The 15,000-nt window shown below is 34.5% G+C and overlaps 1 protein-coding gene and 1 pseudogene across 5 annotated transcripts in view; one reads left to right on the top strand and one right to left on the bottom strand.

Annotated features, from left to right (window-relative positions):
• The window catches only part of LOC145296782 (uncharacterized), an 823,821-nt gene that overhangs the window by 303,519 nt on the left and 505,302 nt on the right, over positions 1 to 15,000 (bottom strand). The gene's annotated exons all lie outside the window — the stretch shown is intronic.
• LOC145297212 (U2 spliceosomal RNA) lies at positions 5,755 to 5,880 on the top strand (annotated as a pseudogene).

Below are 15,000 nucleotides of genomic sequence, written 5' to 3'. Positions count from 1 at the left end.
AAGTGAGATTGTGTGTGTGTGTGTGTGTGAGGAAAATTCTCAACCTATATACTCAACGATTTTTTTATCTACAGACTTGAAATTAGGTATATAGGGTATTCAGACATGTTTAAAACATTTTAATCTGTTTTCATCCGGAAAAATGACCGCTAAAGGGTCAAAATTGCAAACTTGGTACGTGGGGGTCATCGGATTTTTATTTGTTAGTCAACTGTTTCACGAATGTGCATGCGTGAATCGTTCAAATGACAAATTCATTATGTTAAATATAAGTAGGTTTTAAAACTTTTTGTAAAGATCATATAAAGCTTTATTGTACTTGACTCACTTCCTTTAGGTTTTGATTTCGATCTCAGCTCGAGTATTTTTTTCTTTTACTAACAAGTAGTGAACTGTTTAGAAAAAAAAACATAATACTCGCATGCATATGTCTCAGTTTTTGTGTGAATTAAAATATGACAGTTATGTGTATTTTACGACCGGGCAACAGCGGACGGCCTGCTAGTATTCATATAAAATAACTTGTAAATGTATTTAAAAACTAAACGGAAACAAGAAAAGGATAAAGAGAATTGGAAAGTTTTAAGAAAATAAAAGCAAAAAAAGAAAGAAAATAAAAACGTAAAAAGCGATATAAAAAACGTAGAAAAAGAAGAAAAGAAAACGTCTCATTATGGAAACATGTTTGCTTTCTCGATTCACAAACATAATATCGTTAACTTTTGGATGACAGGATTTAAATGGCTGCCTTTCTGGGGATGAGCACTATCAATAATGATATCGCCTGCTAATATTAAGTGTAATACATTACTTTTCTAGATAAACAAGCTGCGCGTGCGTGGTCCCCTCAGGTGCTGCATGTGAGATAACGCCACAAAAATAGTGAAAAAACAATGAATGTGAGAAGTGTGAAGGGCCAACGTTGCCTTCACATTTTCACAAAGTTTCAGAAAACTCTAATGGATGGGGCAAAATTTATGCGGTAAAAAGTGTAAATTTTTTTGCAATTTTGGGGCATTTGTGGCCCCTTCTGTCGTCTTGGGAACGCCGAATCCCATTGAAAATGGAAAAACGGTACAGTTTCACGCCTTAAGACATTTATGTTTTAATTCAGCACCATGGAAAACCACTATATAGACATACATATCAAGTTTTTGAGTAATATGAAAAAAGAGTTTCAAGAAGGCATGTTTTTAGCCCTAAAAGTCCTAAAGGGATTCGAATCAGAATTTTGCCAGGGTAACCAACACTGAATTCATATTGAGAACAATGCCCTCCACATTTTGGCGAAGTTTCAGGAAAATCTAATGGATGGATCAAACGCTACGGGGCAAAAAGTGTCAGTTTTGGAGAATTTTTTTACTTCTTTTGAGCCCCTGGGGCGCCGAATCTCGGTATAAATGGATAACGGTGCAGTTTCAGGCCTTAACACATGTATATTTGAGTTGATCATCTATTTAATTAAATACAATTTGTGGCAACATTTCAGGAAAACCTAATGGGACAGTTATCCGGCAATGAAAACATAGGTCAATTTCCGATAAATCGGGGGACCAATAAAACAGTAGATGTATTCATGTATTTATCCCTTTGTAAATATTTATCCGATAAATTTTAAACTATTTATAACACATCACTGAAATTAACAGGAAATAGTAATAGGTGGTTTATAAACGAGTAAAACCTTTGTTTGGAAGGATGAATAACGCATACAGAATGTCGGCAAGTTGAAATGCAAAAAATGGTCATTTCAACTTGCCGACATATTTCTATTACTTTTACGCGTGCACAAATTCATTCACAGCTTTAAGTGATTTAAATTTAAATCTTATTTATCTGGCGAATGCTCAAACGTCAAGGAACGCAGCTTGAGCGCTAAATGTTTTGGTTTCGATTATGGCTGATGACACCCAAGTCACTTTTTTTTCAAATTTGGAAATCATTATAATGTATTAAGTACAATACAATATTCAATAAATAATTGGCTCTGTAATAATGAATACGAAATCTGCATGAATTAAAATATATTTAAGCGTATTTTGCGACGGGCAAGGCTTGACGTTTCTCTGCTGATCGTAAAAAAATAAATGGTGCACTGTCTTTTTTTTGCAGTCAATGTTTATATAAAAATGTTGACATATCATTAAACAACGGCACGAGTCCCGTTATAAATTGGTTTAATCTGCTGACTATAAACGAGATGGTTGCTGCTTGATGTCTGACTTGCGATTGATGGTTGTCTAGCCGTACTGAAGAGGCGTGGTACAACGGCCTTTTGTCTGGTGATAACTGTAAAAGATCCAAATTGTAAGGCCGAGCATTGTCGTTAAGTGATGGCATCTATCGTTTCCTAGCGTAATGCAAAGCTCTTTGTAAATAAACAAATTGAGTTCTGTGGTAAAAGCTTATATGAATAAACATTGTAAATAGCATTCACAAGCGCTGTCCCCGTAGTCTGCCGGTAAGAGTTGCTGTCAACTAGCTGGTTAAAGGGTCTATCACTAGCTTGAGAGTGCTGCTAGTCTATTCACACAAGCAATGTGATACAGCGAAACAGGCTGTCTATGCATGTTTAATTTCTCTCTCTCTCTCTCTCTCTTTCTTTCTTTCTCTCACCATATATATATATATATATATATATATATATATGTTTTACAGGGGAGTCACCATATATCAAGACTCAAAAGCCACTCGAGGACAAGAGTTAATGAGTGTAAGCTAATCAGTGTGACAACAGCTCAATGATCGTTTTTGGTAAGAATTGGACTATTTAAGGGGACAGGTTAGCAAGAACTTGCTCACATTTGACTTGAAGACGGCCAGGTTGTAGTCAGCTGGGAAGCAGGTCAATAGAATAGAGTTCCACAAGTGAGCAGTTCTAGGGAAGAAGCTTTGTCTATGTAATTTGTGTTTAGATTTAGGCACTGAAGTAGAGAAACTTGTTGACAGAGGTCGTAGCTTGTCAAGTGTTATTTGTGAAAGTTTATCGAGGCGACCATTAAAATGAAGCACAGACGAGCAGTTGCCGTGAAAATAACGATAAAGCAGAGATAGGCTCGCGCCGTCTCTTCTGTGAGAAAGAGGTTGGAGAGACGAGAAAAAGGCATCCTCTACTAAGTGTCGGAAGCGATTATCAATACTGTCAAGGTAGGATAAGATACCTTGGCAGCTCCTTCTCAGGATGTCTTAACAATACTCTATTTTAGGACTTATTTGGTTCTTATACATCTAGAGGATTGCGTCGCGAGTAAAATTCCTCTGGAGCCGAAAAAGAACGTAACTATATTTCCAGTTACCTTGGCAACCGGTTTGCCGTAAGCTTTCCATTTAAGAGCAAGGATAGAAGCCAGCCCACGAAGATTGTTGAAGTAGGGCGCTTCTTTGAGACAAGAACCATTCATAATTGTGACCATATAAGAATCTGAGCGATGGTAGTGAAAACATAGAACCTTGGTTTTCGATACATTGAAATGAACATGTTTTGTCCCATTGCAATACGTGCTCAAGGTCGAAGTAGAGAGATTGAGAAATCTTATTAGTTGCTGTTTAACATAGATAATAGTGTCGTCTGCGTATATGTATAATGTACTTAACATATGATTTGAGAGATCATTAAAGATGAGGAAGAGAGTTGGGCCTAGAATAGATACCTGAGACACACCAGAGTTGAAACTTTAAGCTCCGAACTTTTGCGACGGCTACTTGTATAAACCTGTCCGAGAGGAAGGATTCGATGGTTGAGAAATCATTTCCAGATATTCCGTAGTTGAAGATTTTGTGAAGTAAGCCTTTATGCCAAACCCTGTCAAATGCCTTTTATATGTCGAGAGCTGTTGTTCTTGAGAGCAATCCCCCATCGATAGATTCACTAGTCCTATGTGAAATTATAGTCAGAACATCAACTGTTGATCTCTCAAAACGGAAACACTGCTTGTCGTTGCCAATCAATTTACTCATGACGTACAGAAGACAAAGAAAAATTGATCTCTACTGCAAATCCAAATCAGAACGGTTCAACGCTTGAGGGCACAGTTCAACGAAGTTTCCGGCCACGGTTATGGTCTTTGGTGTGGTTTCAAGTGAAGGCCACATCATGCCACCTCACATCTCTGAAGTCTGCTTGAAAGTCAACACCAAAGTGTACCTGAATGTGCTGAAGAGTGTGGTGATCTCCTGGTGCAATCAGGTGGCCGCTGGCAGACCCTGGGTGTGACAGCAAAACTCGGCGCCGGTCCACAAGTTCAAAGAGGCCCAGGCCTGGCTTCAGAAGGAGTGCTACAACTTTGTGCCCTTCTCTCACTGATCCCCTTCTCCTCCGACCTGAACCCGTTGGACTACTTCGCTTGTCGAGAACATCCCTAACATTACCTCCTATAACATCAAAGACAGCCTGATCGCCGCCATCCGCCGAGCATTCGTTGAGCTCCCGCTGGCACATGTGAAAAAGGCATGCTCTCAATTCCGGAGCCGTATCGAGGCGGTGATTGAGGCTGCAGGCGGCTACATTGAATTTATGTCAGCTCTACTACATGATCAAGTTACCTGAATTGATTTTTTTTTCAATATAAGTTTTAAAATAAAACTGTAGTGTTGTTTTCTTTAGGGCGGTAATTTTATCGTGCCACCCTGCATATATATAAGTTATGAAAATATATATGGCAATTAAGCTACACAGAATATTCCGTGACAATGGAACGCGGAATATTCTATGTAGCTTAATTGGCATATATATTTTAATAACTTACTATCCAGCTCTACCTATGCATTGAGCACTGTTGAAGTAAATACTGAAAATTTACGCATAAAATTACATCTTTATATAATAATTTATGTGATTAAATGAACTAGTCTTATGTGTGTGTGTGTTTGTGTGTGTGTGTGTGTGTGTGTGATGAACTCTGTTTATTTCCAACTTTTAAAATTCGTGCAACATAATTTCATATGAACCTTATTAAAAAAAAAAAGCACTTTAGTGAAAAAAAAAATGATTTAAAAACTTTAACGATTTGTTGATGATTGTGTCGCTTCTGTCGGCTTTATTATTAAAAACGCGTTGTTTGCGAATTTATTTCTGGCAAAAGAGAAGGAAATGCATTTAAATACAGTTAATTTAAAATCAAGCTTCAAGTGCAAAAAAAAAGTAGTTGTGTATAATTCTCGAATTTAAAGTTAAATTTACAGGAAATGGTGAGAAAAAACAATGATGAAAAGCTGAAAGGAATAAAAGAAAGAAAAAGAGTGTAGAATAAAGATGAACGAAAGGAAAGTGGGGCGGATGAAGATATTTATTTTAGTCGCGTGCAAGCGACTCTATAAGTCATTCCGTCGGTCGGTCGGTCTGTCGGTCTGTCCGTAACACTCTTTAAGCTTTTCTTGACCTTTTGCCAAGATCAAAGTGTAGTATCTTTCCGGCAGATACTAGAAGCAAATACCATATGTGGGGGACAACCCCACGTATAAGACCTTGGTCAATGTAGGGGAAACCCTTCATACCAATTGTCACTATCCAGCTCCCATTGCCCACTCATCAGGAGCTGGTCCCCTTTTCCCTCCCCCTCCCTCTCCCTCCACATTAAAAAACGGCCTTGTGCCTAATTTGCTCAGTGGGGAAGCAAATAAATACAAACCCTTCATACCAATTGTCACTATCCAGCTCCCCTACTCCCCGGGGAGTTGGTCCCCATTTTCCCTTCACTCCTCACATTAAAAATCGGCCTTGTGCCTTATTTGCTCGGTGGGGGAGCAAATAAATACAGCTTTTCTTGGCCTTTCGGCCAAGATCAAAGTGTAGTATCCGTTCTTACTACATGCTGTACTTATTGTGATATAAAGTGGGGGATCACTTTTCTGTATTAATTTAATGTAAAATGATCACCCACTTTACAACCAGTCAGTCTCAAAGCCATTCAAGTCATTCTCCAGATCATTCAAGTTGTTTTTGAAGGATTCCAGTTATTTTTTAAGCATTCAAGTCATTCTTAAGGTCATTCAATTTACCCTTAAGTTAATCAAAGTCATTTTAAGCCATTTACTTTTTATATATTTAAGTCATTTCAGCCCATTTTTCGGTCATTTTGTTTATCTTTCATGTCAATCCTACATTCACGCATTCATTCATTACACGAGAGCACGCGACTAATGGCTATCGGCATTGTTATAAAGAGAAGTTGTCCTTGTCTGTGTTTATGCTCGCCTAAAAGTCAGAAACTACACATGATACACATATTTCTAATGTTTCCCCAGAAAAAATATATAGATACCATTCGTTTATAATAGTCATTGTTTTCGGGGGCAACACAAGCTGATTAGTAAGGCGTCGATATTTAGAGTATTTGTTATGGATGTAAAATTCGTCCTTTACCTAATCAATTAATTTTCTTTATTTTAATTCATACGCGTGAATAGTTCATAATATGTTACATTTAATATTCAGTTTTTCTGTAAGCATGTTTCTCTAAATAAACAACTATATAAATAAAAAAAAGTAGATGAATATACGTGTCTGTGTGAAAATATTTAAGAAATGAACTCTTAAACTACTGGTCACATTACATTGGAATTAACAGGACATAATAATCATACACCAAGGATAGTTTATAATCAGTAAAATCTTTGTTTGGATGGATTATTAACGCGTACAGAAGTCGGTAAGTTGAAATTCAAAATGTTAATTTCAACTTTCTATTTCTATTAGTTTGCTCATGCGTAAATTAATCATAGCTAAAAGTGCTTAAAGTGTATAGCTTTCTTCTCATACAGTCGGGTTAGCTCAAACTGTAGCAAACGCGGTTAGAACGTTAAGTGTTTTAATTTCAATTCTAGCTGATGGAACCTTAGTCATTTTTTTTAACTTTTGAAATTAGTACTATATATATGACGACGACAGGTAAGATCTCGAAACGCACGTGTTCGTAGATTTCTGTTATATATATATATATATATATATATATATATATATATATATATATATATATATATATATATACATACACACACAGGTTTGGACAAAATAAGAGAAACATCTAACATTTTTGGAATCAATCTTTGAGCGGGTTTTAAACAATCAAATCTTACCATATTTAAATACATTTTTGTTTATTATTTCTATCATTTGATATGATTTATTAAAATCAATTTCTTTTACAGATATTTAAAGCTATCAAAATCTTTTCCTATAAAACTGGCAATCCTTACGGACTTCTAAAGAGGTCAAATTATTGGAGCTCGTATAGCAGGTGCTATGGCAGGTGCTAGTGTAACAGAAACTGCACGAATGCTTAGCGTTTCAAGAAGCACTGTCTCAAGTAATGACTACTTTTAAAAGCGAAAGACAAACGCCCTCAGAAAAGCACAAGTCTGGTCGGAAGATGACGATGTCTGAAAGAAACCGTCGGACTCGTGAGCAGATTTTTTTAGAGAAGATCGCAAGACCACGGCTTCTAAAATCACTGCAGAGCTCAATAAACATTTATAGGACCTAGTTTCCATAAAAACTGTTCGTCGAGAGCTGCACAAATCTGGATTTTACGGAAGAGCTGCAATTAGAAAACCTCTGCTCTCAAAGACAAATGTTTCAACGTAATTAGAGTGGTGTAAAAACCTCCAAAATTGGAAAAATGTGATTTTCTCTGACGAATCATCGTATTCCTTATTTCCGACCACCGGCCGAGTGTACGTTTGAAGACAGCCGAAAGAAGCACTTGATCCAGACTGCCTTCTCCTAATCGTAAAGCATGCCTTGGGGTGTTATTTCTTGGAAATCAGATGGACCAATGATTAACCTTCATGGAAGAATTAACAGTCAAAACTATTTAGAAAGTTCATCCTATCTGTACGGCACAATCACGTTGACACAGGGGTTTTCGCCAGATCACCGAAGTAAAGCAACGTTGAACCTGGCCATTACCAGATGGGTGACCATTTGAGAAGGCAAGACGCTGTATGTACCTTATGGGAAGTTTGGGCGTGGGGCCAGCACCCTCACCTTGTTAAAAGAACTCCTCGCTACAACAAAAAACATCTACAAAACAAAATTGTAGATGGTCTATGCACCTCCAGGAGCTCAAGGGCTATGGATGGATGGAAGTGCATCTTATGGTTCAAGAACTGTTTCCGGAGGGAAACTCCATCTTTCAAGATGATAATGTCCCAGTCCATAGAAATAGAATTATTAAGATTGGCACGAAGGGCATTCTATGAAATTGAGCATCTGATTTGGCACACACAATCTCTAGATGTGAACATTATTGAACATTTATGGTCGATTTTGGAGATTCAAGTAAAGAATCGATTTCCGCCGCCATCTTCTCTAAAGAACTGGAGAATATTTTAGTAGAAGAATGGGATAAAATTCCTTTTCAAACAATTCATAATTTGTATGAATCAATGTCTCGGAGAAATATATTGATTTTTAACTTAGATTAAACGACAAAGCATCAATGTATCTAACACCTTCACACAAAGAAGAAGAAAAATAATTTTACAAAAATTAAAAAGGCAAGAAATGAAAAAAGTATGACAATAAAGACCAACAAACTTCTAAGGCAAATTACGGACCCCTAAAAATCCAAGAGAAGGGAGCTATTCTAGGCAATATATTCTATCATCAAAACATTTAACATTTTGAACATCTAAAAAAAACTTTCTACAGAAAACGCCTTAAACGCGTTCAAAAATTATCTCGATGATTTGAAACATGAAAATATAAAATAAAATAAGTATACAAATACCAATTGACGGTGACGTCATTCATTTACACACACATTAAATATATATATATATATATATATATATATATATATATATAGGGAGTTTTACAAATGTATGGCCAATTAAGCTTTGAAAAGTTTCTGCTTTTAATTTTGGGGCTGATTCGTCAGGCTTCATATATATATATATATATATATACACATATATATACATATTTACATATACACACATATTTATATATATGCATAGATACATACATACATATATATATGCGTACATACATATATATATGCATACATACATATATATATATGCATACATACATATATATATGCATACATACATATATATATATGCATACATACATATATATGCATACATACATATATATATATATATATATGCATACATACATATATATATATATGCATACATACATATATATATATATATATGCATACATACATATATATATATGCATACATACATATATATATATATATGCATACATGCATATATATATATGCATATGCATACATGCATATATATATATGCATATGCATACATGCATATATATATGCATATGCATACATGCATATATATATGCATACATGCATATATATGCATACATGCATATATATGCATACATGCATATATATGCATACATGCATATATATGCATACATGCATATATATGCATACATGCATATATATGCACACATGCATATATATGCATACATGCATATATATGCATACATGCATATATATGCATACATGCATATATATGCACACATGCATATATATATGCATACATGCATATATGCATACATGCATATATATGCATGTATGCATATATATGCATGTATGCATATATATGTGCATGTATGCATATATATGCATGTATGCATATGTATATGCATACATGCATATATATATATGCATACATGCATATATATATGCATACATGCATATATATATATGCACACATGCATATATATATATGCATACATGCACATATATATATGCATACATGCACATATATATGCATACATGCATATATATGCATACATGCATATATATATGCATACATGCATATATATATGCATACATACATATATATATGCATACATGCATATATATATGCATACATACATATATATATGCATGCATGCATATATATATATGCATACATACATACATACATATATATATATGCATACATACATATATATATGCATACATATATATATATCCTATGGCGTCGAATGGTTTAGGTCGCCAGACGAAGTCTCATGGAATGAAACAGTTGGCTGTTTTAGCGACCAAATGTAACTCTTTATCATCGAATAAATGATAATGTATATATGTGTGTGTGTGTTTGTTTGTCCCAACCGATCATCAGTGTAGTGATTAGTCACGCCACGTATAACGTCTTTATCTGCCTTGGTCTATTAATGACGTGTCCCATCAGGAACCATCATAAATTGACTTAGCTCTGCGAGAGGTTCGCTATCGCAATCTATTCGCGGAAACGCTTTGAGCTTTCAGTTGCCTGCCGAACCAGCAGATATCCAATGGAACTTCCTGATGTTTGAATTACAGGCGTTTTAAAAAGCTGGTTTTTTTTTGAAAAGATCATTCGTGAACTTTTCCATTCAAATTTAATCACACTGTAGTAGTACGCTAAATATATATTAACTTTTTAGCGGTTTATATTTTCCCAATCGTCTTTGATAGAAATATTTTATATAAATCTCACGTGTCTGTGAAAATGTATGTATGTATGTATGTATGTATGTATGTATGTATGTATGTCTGCCTAAAACTTTCAACAGAGGCGACGAATTTTCACGCGATCGGTATCGTTTTGAAGCTCAACCGTCAAGACGACAAATATCGAAAAATTGGCTATAAGCATTAATTTCTTTCACTCTTAACTTGGCACTTTTCTATTCACTGATATTTTCGAAAGTCAACCCCTCTTTTCGATTGACTAGCCTTAATTTAAATCTTCGCCACTTTCGGTTTGGCGATGGACACAATGGCAAAGACGTCACTTTTTTTTCGCGTTCTTTTCCTCCTTCGAGCCTGCCTGCCTACTACGACTTTTTTTTTTAACACACACCTCCAATCACCCGGGCAACGTCAGGCACCCAAGCTAGTATTTAAGATATGTGAAATATTCCTCAAAATGTATAGTAAAAAAAATACCGCTATATCATTGGTATTATCTATATTATATTCCTCTTTGTCTGTTCGTTCCACTTCTCCCGAAAATTACTGGGCTTATCTGCCTGACATTTTTTATGGACCTTTATTATGATACGATTCATACGGTGGCATATGTTCGATACACAGTTATTGATTAATAGGGACTAGTCACCACAGTACCACAGTTGATCTGGAAATGGTCTAGGAAACTATTGATCTGATCTAGTTAAAATTTTGTATGGACCTTTCTTACGATAACGTGCAGCGAGGTTAGGTTTATAGTATCCGTTCGAATCGTAGTTATGGAATAAGAGGGATCTATCACAACAATGTCACATTTACTCTGGCAGTTTTCGAAATCTATGAAATCGCCTATTTTGCAATCAAATCGATTGATTGCCTAAACTAGCTGAGGAATTTAATTCAAGCCATTACATATATAAAAATAATTTCATGAAATCAACAGTGGGTTCTCTACAGTGCAATGTAGACTAGAATGTATTCTGAACATGTAGAGAGGCATATAACGCTTCGTCCCGATGCACCGCGATAAGTTCCCAACTAGAGCAGGCAATCTATCAATTTCATTGAAAAATAGTCGATTACATAGATTTCGACGATAATAAAATTTATACCACTACCGATCATAATATTAGAGTGTCACCGACCACCTGGCACACATTAATCCTTATCGTCAAGTGGTTTTTGGGCCTTGATAAGTGGTGAGCTTATCCAGAAAAAAAAAAGAAACAATCTTCACAAAACGTTGTGAAAATAAAAGTCAGAAGAATCGAAATGATTTAATCATTTTATTTATAATTTGATATCTATAGAAAAACTAGCCTGGGTGCCCGGCGTTCCCCGAGTGTTAAGAGGTGTGTGTTGAGCCACAAAAAAAAAAAATTGTAGTGGGAAGACAGGCAGGCAGGCTCGAACCCGTGATGCGAAGGCGGAAAAGAAAGTGGAGGTGTATGTAAAGTATTGGTTGAGCAAAAAAAAAAAAAAAAAAATGAAAAAGAAAAAAGGAAAATTGTGAGCGCAAAAAAAAGTGGTAGTAGGCAGGCAAGCTCGAACCCGTACTACGAAGGAGGAAAAGAAAGTGAAAAAAAACTGACGCGTTTTCTGTTGGGCACATCACCAAACCGGAAATGACGCATGTTTAAATTAAGCCTAGACAATCGAAAAGAGGCGATGACTGTCGAAAATATCGGCGAAAAAAGCGAGCCCTCCCTGTAGAAAAGTGGCCAGTTAAGGGTGAAGGAATTAATGTTTTTAGCTAATTTTTCGATATTTGTCGTCCGAAGGGCTAGACTTCAAAACGATACCGATCTTGTTAAAATCCGTTGCCTCTGTCGAAAGTTTTTTTCGAGATATACAAACAGACATACATACATACATTTAAACAGACAGTTGAGATTTATATTATAAGAGATGTACGGCATAATCACGTTGACGTATGGGTTCCTGCTAGTTCACCGAAGTTAAGCAATATTGAGCCTGATCAGTACTTACATGGGTGGCCATTTCGGAATTCCAGGTGCTGTATGGTCTCTCTAATTATCTCGGCAATGTTTTCAGTCGTTCAGGGTTTCTCTTTGCTACTCGACTCAAGCAGTGCCGATTTAGGAGAAGTGTGTTTCGGGATTGCACAACTCTTGCCTCAAATTACACATGTAGCAACCTTTACAAGCATTTTCCATTGTTTTTCGAGACTGCATGGAGGCTTCCATTTATAGAAAGCCTATGATATAGTAATATGTCGTTTACTTGCTTGGAACCGTAATATACAACATTTCCCTATCATTAACGGCCAACGTCTTGATGTTTGTTAATAAGGTATAAGACTTTCTTTGTGCACGCATGGACCTGTTCTTGGCACTTAAAGTTCACAGTAGACGAGAAAAACTGAAGCACTACGACCCCCCCCCTAAAAAAACATAAAACACTCAAATAAATAGAATATCTGTAAGGGTTAATGAGATTTTGATAGCAATTGTTTCGGTTTTAGATGAACGATTGGAGCCATTTTTTTTTTCTTTTTGGTGTCCTTCGTTTGCGTGCGCGTAAATATTCGTTTTTTGTTTTTAAAGTCATTTTATGAATGTTGATAGCGTATATAATCTGCGATGAGAACGAAGACTTGAAAAGCGGTGATTGAAAGGGTTTTGCGCTTAATAGTTTTGTCTGAGCTAAAAAGGGAGAGGCATAGATAGATAGATAGATAGATAGATAGAGTTGAGAGAGAGATTGCAAGACGAGGGCGGATAGCAGATATAGCAGTTATAAATAAAACAATATGTTTAATGATTAGAATAGAGTTCTTTCGGTAACCGGATTTTAAACAAATAAAAAAAGAGGATTTAGATAACCCTCGTTACAAGTGAGATGGTGTAGTAGAAAAATTGCTGACTGCTGTACGAGCGAATCTTAGCTTGAAACACACACCACATCTAGCCACGACAAGGCGCAGTGATCCGACTAAACAGCTGTGTGTGAATGACATGCACACACACACACACACACACACACGCACACACACACACATATATATATATATATATATATATATAGCGCCAGGATGCATCGAAAAGAAATTAACAACGTGCTCGATTGCAAATATGAGAGCTGAAATAAAAATTATTGTTTGGATTTTTAAAAGACTTTTCAAAAGGCAGATCCACTGCAATAAAACCATGGCACGTGTCTGAAATTTGTAATATATAGTTTTTATATGCGCATTCATAGTTAAGTATGCCTATCCTTTTAATGTGTATATATATATATATATATATATATATATATATATATAGAGAGAGAGAGAGAGAGAGAGGGAGATAGATAGACATATGTATATATATACATATGTATAGACATATGTATATATACATATATATAGACATATATATAGGCATGTATATATATATACATATATATCATATATATAGACATATGTATATATATACATATATATATAGACATATGTATATATATACATATATATAGACATATGTATATATATACACATATATATATAGACACATGTATATATATACATATATACAGACATATGCATATATACATACATATATACAGACATATGTATATATACATACATATACATAGACATATGTATATATACATACATATACATAGACATATGTATATATACATACATATATATAGACATATGTATATATACATACATATATATAGACATATGTATATATACATACATATATATAGACATATGTATATATATATATACATAGACATATGTATATCAAAGTGTAGTATCTGTTCTTCAGATGCTGCACTTCAATTTCTTGTTCTCTTTAGGGGGAGGAGAAATCCTTAACGACTGAGACAATTTTTATTTTTGTACCTTTTCTCCACGTTAAAAAACGACCCTGGTGTCTAACTCTGCCCCGTGGGGAGGAATAGTAAATAGGTACATATATATATAGACATATCTATATAGATATATAGACGTATGTATGTATATAGACATATGTATATATATATATATATATATATATATACATATACGTATATAAATATAGATGTATGTATATATATACATACACATACGTATATACATATAGATATATGTATATATGTGCATACATATACGTATATAAATATACATATATGTATATAGACATATGCATATATGTATATAGACATATGTATATATATATATACATATACGTATATAGACAAATGTATATATATATACATATACGTATATAGACAAATGTATATATATATACATATACGTATATAGACAAATGTATATATATATATATACATATACGTATATAGACAAATGTATATATATATACATATACGTATATAGACAAATGTATATATATATATACATATACGTATATAGACAAATGTATATATATACATATACGTATATAGACAAATGTATATATATATATACATATACGTATATAGACAAATGTATATATATATACATATACGTATATAGACAAATGTATATATATATATACATATACGTATATAGACCAATGTATATATATACATATACGTATATAGACAAATGTATATATAAACA

This window comes from Euprymna scolopes, chromosome 17 (genome assembly GCF_053919585.1).
Source record: "Euprymna scolopes isolate OS-2025 chromosome 17, ASM5391958v1, whole genome shotgun sequence".
NCBI classification, from domain to species: Eukaryota; Metazoa; Mollusca; class Cephalopoda; order Sepiida; family Sepiolidae; genus Euprymna; species Euprymna scolopes.
The sequence above is the reverse complement of the archived record's forward strand: the minus strand, read 5'-3'. Positions and strand labels throughout refer to the sequence as shown.